We start from the raw sequence: 15,202 nt of genomic DNA on the forward strand, positions 1-15,202 counted from the left end.
CACCTGCCCATAGAAATTATGAGGTAATAAATATCTATTGTTTTAGACACTGAGTTTGTGGTAGTTTGTTACACAGCACAAAAAACTAATACATTTTCCCAATGCATATTGAAGGGGCACCATGAGCTAAGCATTATTCACAGTATTTGAGATTACAACAAAAAAGATAAATCCATGCACTCAAGGAAGTAGGTGATTTCTAATATATCTGGCTAAAAACATCAAACAGGTTCTTTTCACACACAGATATGGGTAAACTATTTACAATGTCTAATGACTGTTCTAATGTAAGCAGATATTTAAAGAAAGCAGATTTATACCATAATTTGACATTGTTATCAAGCTCCATCAATTAAAGTTTAATGCCCTATATACATATTTTTGTCATTCTGCCATTCGGGATAAGAAATCACCATTATCTGGCATGTGAGGATGCCAGATACATATTGCCATTACATATTGTAACATCAAGTAAAAGAGTAAAACCACAAAATTTTATAAAACTCGGAAATGCTAAAAGGAAATCTGTGACTTGCTTTTGCCATACTAACCTTCTACGTATGGCTCCAGTTTTAGTATAAGTGCTGTTGAAGTGCAAACTGTGACCTGTCTTTGCATTCACTATCCACTAGCCCACATTGTCAAACATCTACTATGTCAAATCTATATTAGAGAGTTGGGCAGTGTCTTAGATGAAGTTTTCAGCAAAGTTTTTTGAATGTCTAAATTTCTTGAATAAAAAAATAAACAGAACAAACCATATTAACAGGGGCAGAAAGAAAGTTAAAGAGAGGAATGCAGATAGTGCAGATATTAATAATAATGATAATAATAATAATAATAAGTTAATACAATTATATATGAAAACTTGCCAGTTCTTATGTTCACTTGTTGTTTTCAATTTCTGAGGCTTTAGAGACTTCAAATCAAAGTAACAAAAGAATGACAAAACTCCGATGTATTATAAAGAGCTTCTGCAGCAGTAATTAATATATGGGGCCACTGACACTTGAATTAATCTTGGAAACCACTCTCAAGGTAATGGGGACAATAAATATGCCGTGAGAGTACCATGTATTGTTGCACCACCATTGTTGTATTCTATCGTTGATCACTGATGACAGCAGAGAAGTGATTGCTCACAAGACAGAACTAATAATAGTCTTTGAACATGGAAGGATCCTTACTCTCTCCTATATTTGGTAACAGTCTGTATAATGAATTATGTTTTTTCTCCCTTGCCCTAAAGGGCACAAGCAACAAGCCTCCTTCTCTTCCTTTCTCTGCTGTATTGCATGTAGCATTGGAGTCAGTTAATTCATTGTCCAACTGCCCTGAGCCAGGTACCCAAACAGACATCAAAATTCAGAGAATGGCTGGATGTAACCAGCACCGGAGGTATCCACTGTGTTTTTTCATAGTGGTGGTAAAGGTGTCATTGCCAGCACCAGTTCCACTACTGGGGTCTAACTAATTCAACCTTTCCTTTCCTTCAAAAAAAAAAAAAAAAAAAAACACTCCAGTAGTCTGAAGGTGTCAATGTACAAGCCAGGGTTTCTAGGTTACATGAATCCTTCTTAGGTATATTTTGTAGTTTAACGAGCCTCATTATGAGATTGCACTTTGTGTGTTTCCTCACTCCTAAACTCTTCTAGGCTGTTACACTTTTAGCCTCTTGATGCCTTCTGATCCTCATACTCAGTAGTCGCTGCTGATAATGAACATTTTTCTATAGCAAGTAAATTGTAAGCTCTAAGTAAGACTCACAAGAGAATAACTCTCTTTGGAAATAAAAAGATAACATACAAAATAAACAACTGTTTGGTCCATTGCTATTACCTCAGTTCTTCCTGGAATTATTTATTTGAGTTTCATGAGCAAAGTTGATATTACAAATAAAACTCCTCCATGATCCCAAGATAACACTTAGTTCTCACGATCTAGATGGAAATGTGCTTATGTTGCACAATTTAGATTCTTCATCTTGTGCAAGACTCCAAATGTTTCTCAATAATAGCATCCCTGTTTCTAATCATGCCCTGAAATATACCATACAGTAGCTCAGCTTTTCCCTCTGAACTTTTCTATGCATTAATTCTAGTCTTACAAAAGTATAAAGAATACCTACACACTTACTTAGAATGAATAAGATTATAATCAGCTCAAAAGAAAACATTATACTCGTCCAGAAATGCCTTACCAGGAATACTCCAAAGAGGAAACAAGTGTGTTTATCTATGATGACAACAATACAGCTGCCTAGCAATCAAGTTAACTTTACTGTCATCTTTATCAAGCAATATGTTTATACTGGAGACAATCTGAGGAAAGAGAAATCTGTATTGTGGTATCAGCACAATTAAAGCGTATTTCTAAACACAGTCGGTCTCTCGCTTATGAAGCAAGATGATGACTACTTAAAACACAGTGTTTTCATAGGCGTAGATTATTTAAAATTTAGAAATGTCACAACATATTTATGGCTTAATCATTTCAACTTTTCACCAAAATCACTTTTTCAACATTGCTTATTCTAAAAAATATATAAAATATAGAATATTTTATTAAAGAGGGGACAATACCTTGTTATAGTCTGTGTGTACATGTATATAAGTGTATATATATATATGTATGTGTGAAGGAGCTGAAAGTATTATTTGTTGATTTTGTTCAATAATCTATTTAGGATAAATTGTCTAAAAAATAAAACAGGTTATTTTAATGAAGTTAATTAAAACAATTATTTTTTAAATAATTGTTTAAAATTGTTAATTGTTAAACAATTAATCAGTTATACAGGAGCCTCATTTTTATTTTTTTCTAGCAGTTTTTTTTTTCCTTATGGAAGTTCGAGAGGCTGATGTCTCAAAGGGAGTGTTCAATATACATTTGGACATAATAATAATCCTCTCCCCTGACTTCAGCTAGTATACTTAGACTAACTCAGATGAACCACATTTCACACCAACAGCAGAAAAGCAGGGCCATAAAGAAAAGAGGATCTTTGGGGTATTTTTCTTACGGAGGAGAGGAATGCCAATAAGTATAAAGAAATATAAGATCTGGGACTTCTTTCTGCTGAACTATTGTAGGAATGCAGCTGAGTTGGATCTTAAAGGCACATGCAAGATAATTTGATGTTGACTCTGCAGTCAATTGATCCAGTAGAAAAGAGTTGTAGAGTTTTACTTTGTAATACTTACTAATGCCTTTCCATAGAGCTTGTCCAAGGCACAACACTGAGTTAGTGAAACTGTGTTACTACTTACCCTGCCAGTAGTCCTCACCCACCTTGGGAACTAACAATCACTTTCAATCTCCCTTCTTTTTTCCATTAAAGATTTGTCTACACCAATGTGGATAAAATCATTGCGATAATACTATAAATATTTGTATTAAAATATTATATTTCATTAAGAAAGGCAACAGGGCATTTCGTAATATGCATAAGCTATGGAAAAAGTTCTGGGTCCCAATTCTAGCTCCTTTCCTTTTGTAGCTAGATGATATCAGTCATGTTACTCAGCTTTTCTGAGAATCATTTGGAAATGGGGACAATCAAATTTTCTTTATATGATTAATGTGAGGAGTATATGAAATAATGTATGTAACCACCTAGCCCAGAGCTACTAAAATAGGGGGGAGGGCCCTATCTTTACTCTACTAGAGAGATGTAAGGCACTAGACAGCAGGTGAAGATTTTTATGAGGCTGAGGGACTTCTGAACTCCAGATATAGAGCCATGAAGATGATGACTAAAGTTTTTTAAAAGATAAGTTGATTCATGCCCCAATAACTTTTTTAAATGAGAAAGTTGAATTACAAGTACAAACATCTACAATAATCCTGCAAAGTCATCTGTGCAGCTCATGGAATTTTAGACAAGAACCTCTAGGGCTAGAACCCAAGACTCACCAGTTACATGAATTGCTAATGATAATCAAGTTGCAAATTCTTTCAGACTGGTAACTTGTTCAAATGTTATAGCAATCCTATGAGTAGGTGGTATTATCCTTGTTTGAAAATGAAATCATTGAAGTCCAGGGTGATTAAGTGGATCTTAATGATGGTGTTGGAATTTCACCAAGTATTTTGAAGTCGGAGGCAGTGGCCACTCTCTACTTCACCACCATTGAACTCTGCTCTACAGTTACAAAACTATCAGTGATAGCTTTATACATGATGGACAATAAATAACCAAAACATTTTCCACAAGATACATCAACTATCAAGAAGAAACTTTTCACTATGATGATAAATGATTAACACTTAACAGCCACCAAAATAATAAAAACAATAGCAATAACCATTAACCTAAAGCCACACTTCTCAAGTTCTGCTAAAAATGAATTTTTACTTACTTCTATCTCTATGCTAATAAAAAGAAAGTTACTTTGCTGAATCTTTATCATTTATGCATTGGAATAGAAAAACTGTCAATTCTCCAGCGGTCCTTCGTAAATCTGTACATTGCATTGAGATTAGCACCGCTGTCAACCTTTTCTTTGCCTGCAAATACAGATTACAGAATAACTACAGGGTAAATCTAGGGCTTTGTGTCCCTGAATGGAGGAGTAATTTGAACTCTTCTGACTATAAATATAAATTATTTAACATATGCTTTCTCTAGATTAGCAATGCATTTTAGAAATTTATTTCATCTTTCTAAATGCGTGATTTTCCCATTTTTAGAAGTCAAGTGATTTCAAGAGTAGAGCAGATTAGAACACTTGTAAAAAAACTTGCAAGATATCAAAAAACATTTTCTCCATTTAAGCCATGGTTTAAATTGAGCATAAAGCAAGTTTCACAGGAACATCAAATAATTGGACAATGATAGAATTTTTTCTTCTTCAATAAAATAGATAAAAAAATATTCAATATTTCTATGTTTTATACCATTTAAGTTCTAGTTTCAACTAACTAAATTGTCAAATAAGTAGCAAAAATTTTAAATGGAATTCTCTTCTATCTTTCACCACTTACTCTTTTCTTTCTGTCTTTCTTTCAAGTACAACCTATTACACAGTCTGTCTCTATCTCCCTTTAGTTTCCACTCTCTATTCTTAATTTGTTCTATTTCCTTTCATCCAAATGTTGACAATGAAGCATATGTAATATATTTGTTCACTCTCCTTACTATTATGGTAATCTGCTTTCTTCCTTCTTATCATTTTTAAATCTACCCTTACTCATTTCTTTTCTTTTTGACCATTATTCTGCCTGTTCTCTTTCCTACTCTGTTATTACCTGAAGGATCTCCCATCATCATCCCAACACATCTCATTTTGATATTGGGGGTGTATCTTACATTGCTCAGATTCTGTGGTGCTGAGTCATGGTTCTATATGAAGGAAGTTTGAGGAATCAAGTCAAACCACTCACTTACCCATTCCTCTGAGGTAAGAGTAAGACAACTATAGCAATGTACATTTTGTAAAAAAAATTACCTTGTAAAAAGTCATGCTATACATTCATAATCATTCTCGACAATTAAAACATTCTCATTATTTTGAACTTGAAATTTCACTCCATCTGTAATATCTTTATGTTTGCCTACCACATACAGAAAATTCATGTAGATTTTTAAAGCTCCATATAATCTGAAAGTGTTATAAGTCCACTTGTATCCCTCATGCTTCATAATAAAATTGTTAACACTTTTCCCAGAAGCTACGACCTATAGTAGTAAAAAGTAGTATTAGGTAATAAAACAAAACAAAATTGAAAGACTAACAACAACAAAAAACCCAAGCATGTTTTAAATCTTACCTGTTCTTTAGATCCCAGAGTTGTTCACCACACGTCTCCCTATACAAAGAAGAAATGTGACAACAATTAAAATGTTGTGAAATGATGCTATTAAAAAAAACTGCTCATTTAGGTAATGCATGTTTATATTACTTAACTAGTAAAAAATGTCAAATTCCAAAAAGAAGTGAGATTAATTATATTTTGGCATTTCTCTTCATAATCACTGTTGTAAAAAAGCAATTTGAAAATGTTCCCTTTAAAAGAAACAAGAAACAAAACGTTATGATTATTCCGGGAATAAGAATGATAGTTTAGAATATTAATTCAGTATACTTTATAGTTAAAGTTGTATGCAATTTGAAATAACATAATTAACACATTTAAATTTAAAAGTTCTGTTTGAAGTCTTTGAACAAATCTTACACAATGATATATTTCTTACATTGTAAAGAATTCTTTGCACTGTTATGATTTGGTTCTTTGGTAAATACACACAAAGCTTACTTAGTTGCTTTAACTAACATCGCAGTGTCTCTAGAAAAACACAATCTCCCAAACTGTGTTGATAATGTTAAAAGAGAGACACATCTGAATTTCTAAATTGGGTGCAGAAAAAGGTTTTATTAAAATTTTAATTAAAATATAAATTTATTATTAATATATTTTTAAATTAGAGTATAAAAAGATCAAGTCCATGAAAACATTGTAGCGTTTCAAAAATTTTATAAGCCATTCTAAAACTGGACAACCATGCTGGCATTTTCCCAGTGACTTGCATTGAACTGGCTCACCCTGTTTTTGTTTTTGTTTTCTTTTTATAAAAGTAAGACTGAAGAAATCAATTTAAACTCTCTGTGAGAGAAGGGGATATATTAATCCATTTCCATAAATTTCTAGAAAACCTCAACTGATTTTGAGTGACATAAAGCAGATCTGTGGTTATCTGTGGACATGAGTTGGGGAGGGAGGAGGGAGACATTAAAAAGGCCATAAGTAAACTTTTGGAGTTGATGGATATGTTTTTTATCTTGATTGTGGTGATGGCTTTACAGGTATGTACATATGTCAAAACACTTCAAATTGAATGTTTTGATATGCACAGTATATGTTAATAATACCTTTAAAAACCTCTAAAAAACAGTAGAAGCATGTGAAATATATATTTAATGTAGGACATAAAATGCATGGTTAGACTATTGAGAATTTAACGGAGGTTTTTATTGTTGTAATTTTTGTTTTAAAAGATTATCTGGTTGCTGTGTAATGACCAGTTTGGGGAGAGGGTGGGTACATGCAGAAATGAAATTCTTTAAGAAGGCTTGGACTAACTACCATATTGACAGTGGAGGTGGAGGATGTTGGGTTGATTCATAACTGAGTTAGGAGGTACAAAGAAAAGTCTTGCTGAGACACTGGATATAAACATAGAACAGAGAAAAGAATCAAGGATGATGAGCAGCTTTTTGGCTTGAGCAATTAGATGTATAGTACTGTCATTTCCTGAGATAGTGAACAATGGAAACACATTAAAATTTGAAGGGAATAAGTAGAGTTATATTTTGGATATACTATTTGTGAAATGCCTGTGAGACAGCCAAATGAAAATGTTAAGTTGGGTAAAGGTTTCTAGAACTAAGAGAAAACGTTAGCTACAAAACTACTGCATATGGATGAGAGTGTGTGGCTTTCATGGAATGGAGGCAAAAGTCATTGAATGGGAATACACAAAGGAGCCTGGAGTCAGGATGCTAAATGGCTTATCTGCTTAGATGTTTACACCCTTCTTCTCACCCCCAAATAACCAAAATGAGGGTGATGAGAAGTTCTATGAGTAAGAAGCTAATTTTAATTATTTCTTATGCTCCTTAGAGGCTACTTTCTAAATTTTATGTCTAAAATTCCACAGAATAGATAGGAAACAAAATAATTATACTTTAGTAAATGAACCTAATCTGCCTCCAGTTTAATCTTGAAATTATCTTCAAAAGTTCATGGATGTCTAATTATTTATATAATAGGTGTTTGCAATCATCACACCTAAAGTACATCTCTTAAATAATCTTGATATATCTTTTGTCACATACATACTTTTTAAATCAAATTAAAAGAAAGAAATAGAGCTTTGCTAAAATTCTCAAAAATAAGTCAAAATAATTTGCAGAACTTGAACATTCTTTGCAATATGTGCATGAAATGTAGAAAAAACTGTGGTACGATTTGTGGAAGGTAGCTGGACATTCTGCACTGTGATGCTCTATAATCGGCAGCTCTTACATAATCATAGAAGTCAATCATAGAAACAGAACGAACAATTTTTAAATTATAACTTATTATTATAAGAGGAGAATCAATACAAAAATTTCATGGCCGATATGAATGGTGTTCTTCAAAATAATACTTAATTTGAGATTAATCTATGATAGATTTAGTTTTGTTAGTTTTCATTTGCTTTGAGCAGAGCTGGGATGTTGGAGAGTTCTGTAACCTGCTGAACTTTTGTTTCTTCATCTGTAAAATGGAAATGATACAAATAACTCCCCAGGATTTTGGTGAGAATAAATAGGATTGAGTGCACAAAAATGCCTTGTTAGTGCAAAGTACTATAGACCTGCACTACAATAGTAATAATGGGACACCACAGTGGCAGCTGATATTCAATGATTTTGATTTGTGTACTGAATTTAATTTCAATTAGAATTTTCCAAGTCTTGAGTACAGACTGGAAAGATATATCAATTCTTCAAATATTGATTAAATAAAATTAATGAAAGAAACAGGCATTTGTACATTTTGTAAACTTTACTGAATGTGAATTTTTGACATACACAATAAAAAAGAAAAGTCTAGTATCTGCTTATGGCGCTTTGCTTGGACAATTCTGAATGTGGTTCTTCCATTTCTCCCATTCCTCTCTTTGTACTTAGTTGCTTTTCTTATTTTCTAATTTACTTTTTTCTTCGTTATTCTGTTACTGCTCATTTTTTCTTTATCTCATCTTCAATCAAGATTAAATCATTAGTCATAATTATTAATCATAACTTTAGTTTTTATTTTTCTTTTCAAACAATATATATTTTCCCTTTTACAAAATAATATTCACTGTTGAAAATTGACAAAAAAACACTAAAAATAGTCATTTATAATCCCATCACTAAGAGATGCTATTGACTTTTTATTATATAGTTACACCATCTCTTTTCTATGTACTAATATATAATTTATAAGTTCACTACTAGCAGCATGTCACTCTTATTTTTTACTTACTTTTCCATGAATATTTTTTAAATGATATGAGTTGTGTTCCTACCAGGTTTTAAAGTACTGCTTATTTTGAATTCTATAATCTTATTGATGAAAAATGATTTGTTAGACACATTGAAAAGGCTATGGTCCATTCTTTATTCTTGTAGAAGCAGTCCAAACCTATGATAATTATTCTTATGGCTATATATTTGCATGAACCATGATTATTTTATTAGGATGAATTGCTGTACTCAGTCAAGCCTACATATGCATATCAAATTATAAAAATTATAATACCTATTGCTAAATTGTACACCAAAAGGTTAGAATAGTAAGCACTCCTTCCATCTAGATATAAGGTGCTTCCTTTCTCACACTGAAGCCAATAGTGGATATTGTCATTTTTTATTTTTTACTTATTAGTCAATTGAATCTTTTATTGTTTTAATATATGTTTCATTGGTTACCATTTGGGTTGAAAAGCTTTTCACATTTTTTATTTGTATTTGTTAGTTTCTGAAATGCTCATGTATTTTGCAATAGTTACTAGAGCACATGTATTTGGTAAAATCAATTGCAATAATCTCCTACATATTATAAGATTATTAACTATAAAGACAAAGATTTGATTAAGAAGACCAATGATGACTTTAACATTTCCCAAATTAACATAAATCAAGATTTATCCTAAACCCAAGAAAAAGTTAAATAGCTTTCTTAGTTTACCAGGATGCAAAAATGATTATAAGTAGATAAATAAATTTAAACAAGTTTAGTTTTATGTTTAATTTTTTTATTATGCCATTTTCATTCAACTTTGAATCAATGTTGCATTTAGTTTATTGCTATTAGTCACATAAAAATTTTTGGATTTTTTACATTTATATATTTTTATTTGTTGTTATGTCAATTAAATTTTACTTTCTCTTTTCCTTGAGACTGTGTGAACATGTTTTTTCTTTATTACCCCAAAAGAGTGAACTAGTGTTACTAATTTTTTTTTTTTTTTTTTTGCCATATTACTCTAAGAGAGAGGACTTTTTGGTGTAGTTAATGTTAAGATAAGAATAAATCTACATTACCATCTTTGTGTAAGATTTTCCATAAACCAGGGCCCTAAGGCTTTGTCCTGGTGTTGACATCATTACATAGAATGGACTTCTTTGAGATCAGCAGCTAATCACAAATGTAATCTAAAGGGTATTATTGAGTAGATATAGACTTCTCTAGACTCTGACTTAGGTATACTTATTCCATGATAAGAACTAGAAAATTAGAAATTCATGTAGCTTCAAAGACTTGTAAACTAGCTGATAATAAATGTGCCATACCAATTATGAGAACTGAAAATATTTTACATTGCTATAGTGCTTTATAACCTCTTCACTATCTTATGCGACTCTGTCCTATCAGTAAGAAATATATTGTAGTGGGGTAAAAAATTAGCTTCATAGGCATATAAATTTGCAATCTGATCTTGGGCAGGTCATCTAATCTCTGAAAAATGTTAGTCTTCTTTTCAGTAAAATAGATGTAAAAAGAAAATGATATTTATCTTTCAGAGCTGTTGTGAGTTTTAAAAAATACAATAGATTTTATTTAGCATTTAATATTCAACTCATTCATTCATTTATTCAATACACATATTTTTTGGCATCTACCATGAGTTCTAGACACTAGGAATTACAGTTTGAAGAAAAATAGTCAAGGTTTCTTCTCTGATAGAAATTATATACTAATGGGTAACAGTTAACAAACAGCTAAGGTATCTAAATAGACAGATAAGACAAGTAGATGGGTGGATAATTTCACATAGAACCAAGTGTCACTAAGAAAATGAAACAAAATAAAGTGGGACTGTATGGGCAGTGTTGTGCAATACTGGACAGGGAAGTCAGGAAAATCTTGTTGAAGGGTGATAACTTGAGCAGACACTTGAATAAAAGAGAATAGCCATTTCAAGAGGAAGGGGTACAGACCTCTAGATAGGGCATATAGGTGCAAAGGCTCTGACATAGGAGTAAATGTTAGTGTTTGAAAAGCACATATGTGCCAGAAAAGGACATATGAGAGGAGTGGGAGGGGAGGTATTGGTTAGATCATAGATTATGAGAAGCTTTATAGCCATGATACGGTGACTGAGAGCTGTATGATAATGATGATGATGAAGACTATTGTCTAATAAAAATCAACTCTATTACCAAGTCAACAGTTTAGGGAACTGTCCTTTTTTCCCCCTAAATATTTTATATCAAACCAGTCATTGAGTCCGGTTTCCTGTTAAGACTCTTCGGTTTTCTTTGTCTACATTTTATTACTGCCTGTACTGGTGGGGGTTTTTCACCGCTTAATCCTGAAGCTGATTACTGCTCTTGATTTTTTGGTTGTTTGTTCCTATGTCTTTTCTAAATGCATTTGCTAGTTTTCTGCATTGACTTTAGTGCTGTAGAGCATTTACAGGACTCAATAGATTTATTTAGTAATTAGATTTCTGAAATTCGAACTACTGTATTTTAATAAGAGCTATAATAGGCTTATTTGTAGTTTTCTCATTCTCTAACTACCCCATGTTCCAATCTTCTTTTCTTTAAGCCAAGCTCTTCAACAAACATATTTTAGCCCAATCAGCCAAAACAAAACAAAAGCAAAACCAAATAACCAAACCAAACAAACAAACAAACAAAAAACAAGCAAGCTTTGATTGACATTCTAGGAAGGCATCTCCCCTTCCAGAGCCTTGTCTCCTTCTGCTTGTTTGGTTTTCATCTGCTTGAATATCTATTTCTTTTTCTCAGTTATAACTTTTCTTCCTGACTGGATACTCCACTCTCTATCCTAGGCTTTTGACACCAGCTATATTTAGTGTTCTTTCCATCCCCATTTCAGGTTGTACCTCAGCTTCCTTGCATAGCCTCTGGCATACGTCATCCATCTTGTCCAGCCCATTTATGACCCACACCCTCCAATTTTCCAGTTGGACTTAACCAAACATAACTGTCAACCAAAATGGAATTTGCTTCCCCTCCTGGCACTCTTTGTCTGTATTTAAATTAATAATACCCTTAATGATAAGAAGAAAAAATACACACACACACACACACACACACACACACACACACACGTATTTGCAAGCTAGGTTTAATCCATTTGATAATAGATACTACATAGAAAACATATCTTTACAAATGCATATGCACAGTATACAAAAATTCTGATTTTCTTTGCAGTTATCCATGTGTTCAAAAAAAACTGAGTTAAAAAAAAACTATTTTTCTAAAGTACTCTCATAAATATTACAAGTTTTGGACTTTAGCATCAGTCTTATTAGCAGGAAGATTATAGTATAATTTTAAGAGCTGATATGTGACTTTCAACTAAATTAGTTTCCTTAATGCCAGTCATTGTACTATATATTTCTACCTTGAAAGCTTCAAGCTTCAAAAGCTCTCAATAAAATTAGAATACATCTGAAAAATCTCATCAAATTTCACGAAGGTGATATGGGTTGTAAATAGGGAATTAATAGGCCTGAAGGGAAAATACCATGTTTAGTGATAGTGGAGTCTGAGTGTCTTTAAGTACAAGTTCCACTTTTTTTATAATTTATATAAAATCTGTTTTTAAAACTTACCCTATACTTTTATAATGTGTTAAACTAACCACCATTTGACTCACTGACAGTTTATACATTATATAAAATGATAGTAACATAAACAAATCCCTCATGATACTGGTTATAAACCATATTCGGTTTCTTCACCCTCTACACCAGGACTCAGTACCTTAAATGGCAATTCTTTGTGTGAAATCTCATCAAGTGCTCCTTGTGTTTGTAAACATATAACCCACTATCGCATCTATTATTCTGTGATAAAGCATTTCCCACCACCTTTAAACATGTCCATGAAGTAATTGTATAAAACTTCCCTGTCACAAATTGATGTTGGAGATCCCTTATCAAATCATTTTTTCCAACATTTTTTAAATTAAATCTTCTAAATTTGTTTCTGAGAATTTCTCCATACTGATAAGATAATCAGACAATATCTGTTGGAGCTCACTGAATTATCTTTTCCATAATATTATTATACTTACTATTTTTCATACAACAATATTCTTATCACTTCATATACAAATAAATCAGAAAGCCAAAATTATACTAGTTTCATTAGATTTTCCATTTAGTGTTTGTTATTCTTATATTTCTGATAATTCATTTATTCTTCTAAAACAAGAATAAAAAAATAAATCTTTACTAAAACCTATAAAGTTAACCTCATAATGAAATTAGCGATAGTGATAGTATAGTGTGGTATTGCAGCTAACTGGTAAATAATGTAAGATTGTGGATTAGTAAAGTCTACTTATACATTTTGATTATAATTCCATACTATCATCACTCCACCAACAAATATTTACTGTTTTCTTTACAAAAGGCCCTCTGCTAAGTGATATGAGGAACAGAGAGAAGTGTCAGCCCTCAAGATACTGACAATCTGGCCGGCGTGTGGTTCTCATGCATTAATTACATAAAGTAAAACAGAGGACATGGCAGCTGCATAGTATAGCTAACGCCTCTTATGAGATGAAGTCGTGCTGCTGTGGTGGTGTGGAAAATCTATCCAGTAGAGTTAAAACTTAAGGTGAGAGAGACTTGAGATGTTATCAGGATCTAATTATGCTGAAATGAGGAGGGATATAAGGGAAAGAACAGGTGCAAAGAATGGAAATGGGAGGTACAAAGTATATTATAGAACTGCGTTGTCCAATACGGTAGCACTAGCCACAAATGGCTTTTGAACACCTCAACTGTGGCTGGTCTGAACTGAGCTGTATGGTGTCAAAGACTCAGTATAAAAAAAAAAAAAAATGTCTCATTAATATTAATTACTAATCATTAGATATTTAAATTATAATATTTGGGACAGATTGAGTTAAATGTGGTGTTATTATTAAAATTAATTTTACCTGTTTCTTTTTACATTTTGTAATGTGGTTACCAGAAAACTTAAATTATATACATAGCTCACATCTGTGACTTGCATTTATTTCTATTGGCCAGTGACAAGTTAGTAAATATAAGAATGCTGGGTTTATTAAACATGTGTTTTAACAAAAGTAATCAGATTAAAAGTGCTGACTCCTTAGGAGAGACTAGAGACTAGAAATGTAGAAAATTTTAAACTATTGAAAGGCCTCTACCTGAGGTGACAAGGGCTGAATGAAGGTGGCAAAGGGGGAGAGATGGCATGGCAATAAATACTTTTTTGTGTCTGATTACTTTTGCTCAACAAAATATATTTTTATATTTATATTTAGATTTAGATTATAAAAGAAGACTTTAAGAGTAGTCAACCCCAGTGACTAGATATGGAAATAGAAAGAGGAGGAATCAAATATGCCTGATATTATAAACTGAGGAGATAGGGAGAATGATGATGCAATTGGTGGATATGAGGAATTTGATGGGGGAACCTGTTTTGTAGGAAAAGGTTGTTAAGTCCTAAAATGTATTCAAGTGGCTGAGTTCTGATGATGATTAATCTCTTGATGGAATGAAAATGTAAGGAACAGGTGGTTGGCTAAGTCTGATTTAACGGTATACATCAATAAGTAAATGTACTACTTGAGACTAGTAAAATAGAAGTAGAGTTTGGGGAGAAAATGGTTGAATTGATAATAGAGATTAGACAACAATCTTGGTAGAACTGAACTGAATGCTGAATTGAAGGGTGATAGTATGATTTCAGGTGGTGATTTTTTTGACAGTTCAAATGCAAAGACAAGAATTGTACCCTAGAGAATACTAACATTTGAGGTTAGATAGAGGAAGATGTTCTACAAAGATAAATTGATCCGTTATGAAAATGGAAAGGGAACGAAGACAGTGTGGGATCAGGAACCTAAGAAATTAAAATAAAAATATCAAGATGTAGGAACCAGCCAACAGAAGAAAATATTTTAAGTAACATATAAAAGAATGTACATGGCATTTTACTGTTTAGCATCAGAATATTACCTGGCAGTAATTCAATCGTCAACCATGAAATCGAAGAAACACCAGATGTTCCATGGTCTGTCTTTCTGCCTTTGGATCACATGTCCCATGCTCGAACTTTTCTCCAGATGTTTTTGCCCTTTTCTTATTCTCTAGTAAGTATGCCTATCCCATAAAGTTCCTCCTGAATAGTGTCAGATTTATTGT

General features: G+C 32.3%; 1 protein-coding gene across 39 annotated transcripts in view; it reads right to left on the bottom strand.

Annotated features, from left to right (window-relative positions):
* The window catches only part of PTPRD (protein tyrosine phosphatase receptor type D), a 1,934,582-nt gene that overhangs the window by 594,421 nt on the left and 1,324,959 nt on the right, over positions 1-15,202 (bottom strand). For all 39 annotated transcript variants that reach the window (XM_036238646.1, XM_036238649.1, XM_036238671.1 and 36 more), the window contains one exon: positions 5,773-5,811. The gene's annotated coding sequence lies outside the window, so the exon portion shown is untranslated. The remainder of the gene's footprint in view (positions 1-5,772; positions 5,812-15,202) is intronic.

This window comes from Rousettus aegyptiacus, unplaced genomic scaffold (assembly GCF_014176215.1).
Source record: "Rousettus aegyptiacus isolate mRouAeg1 unplaced genomic scaffold, mRouAeg1.p scaffold_m13_p_3, whole genome shotgun sequence".
In the NCBI taxonomy this organism is placed as follows: domain Eukaryota; kingdom Metazoa; phylum Chordata; class Mammalia; order Chiroptera; family Pteropodidae; genus Rousettus; species Rousettus aegyptiacus.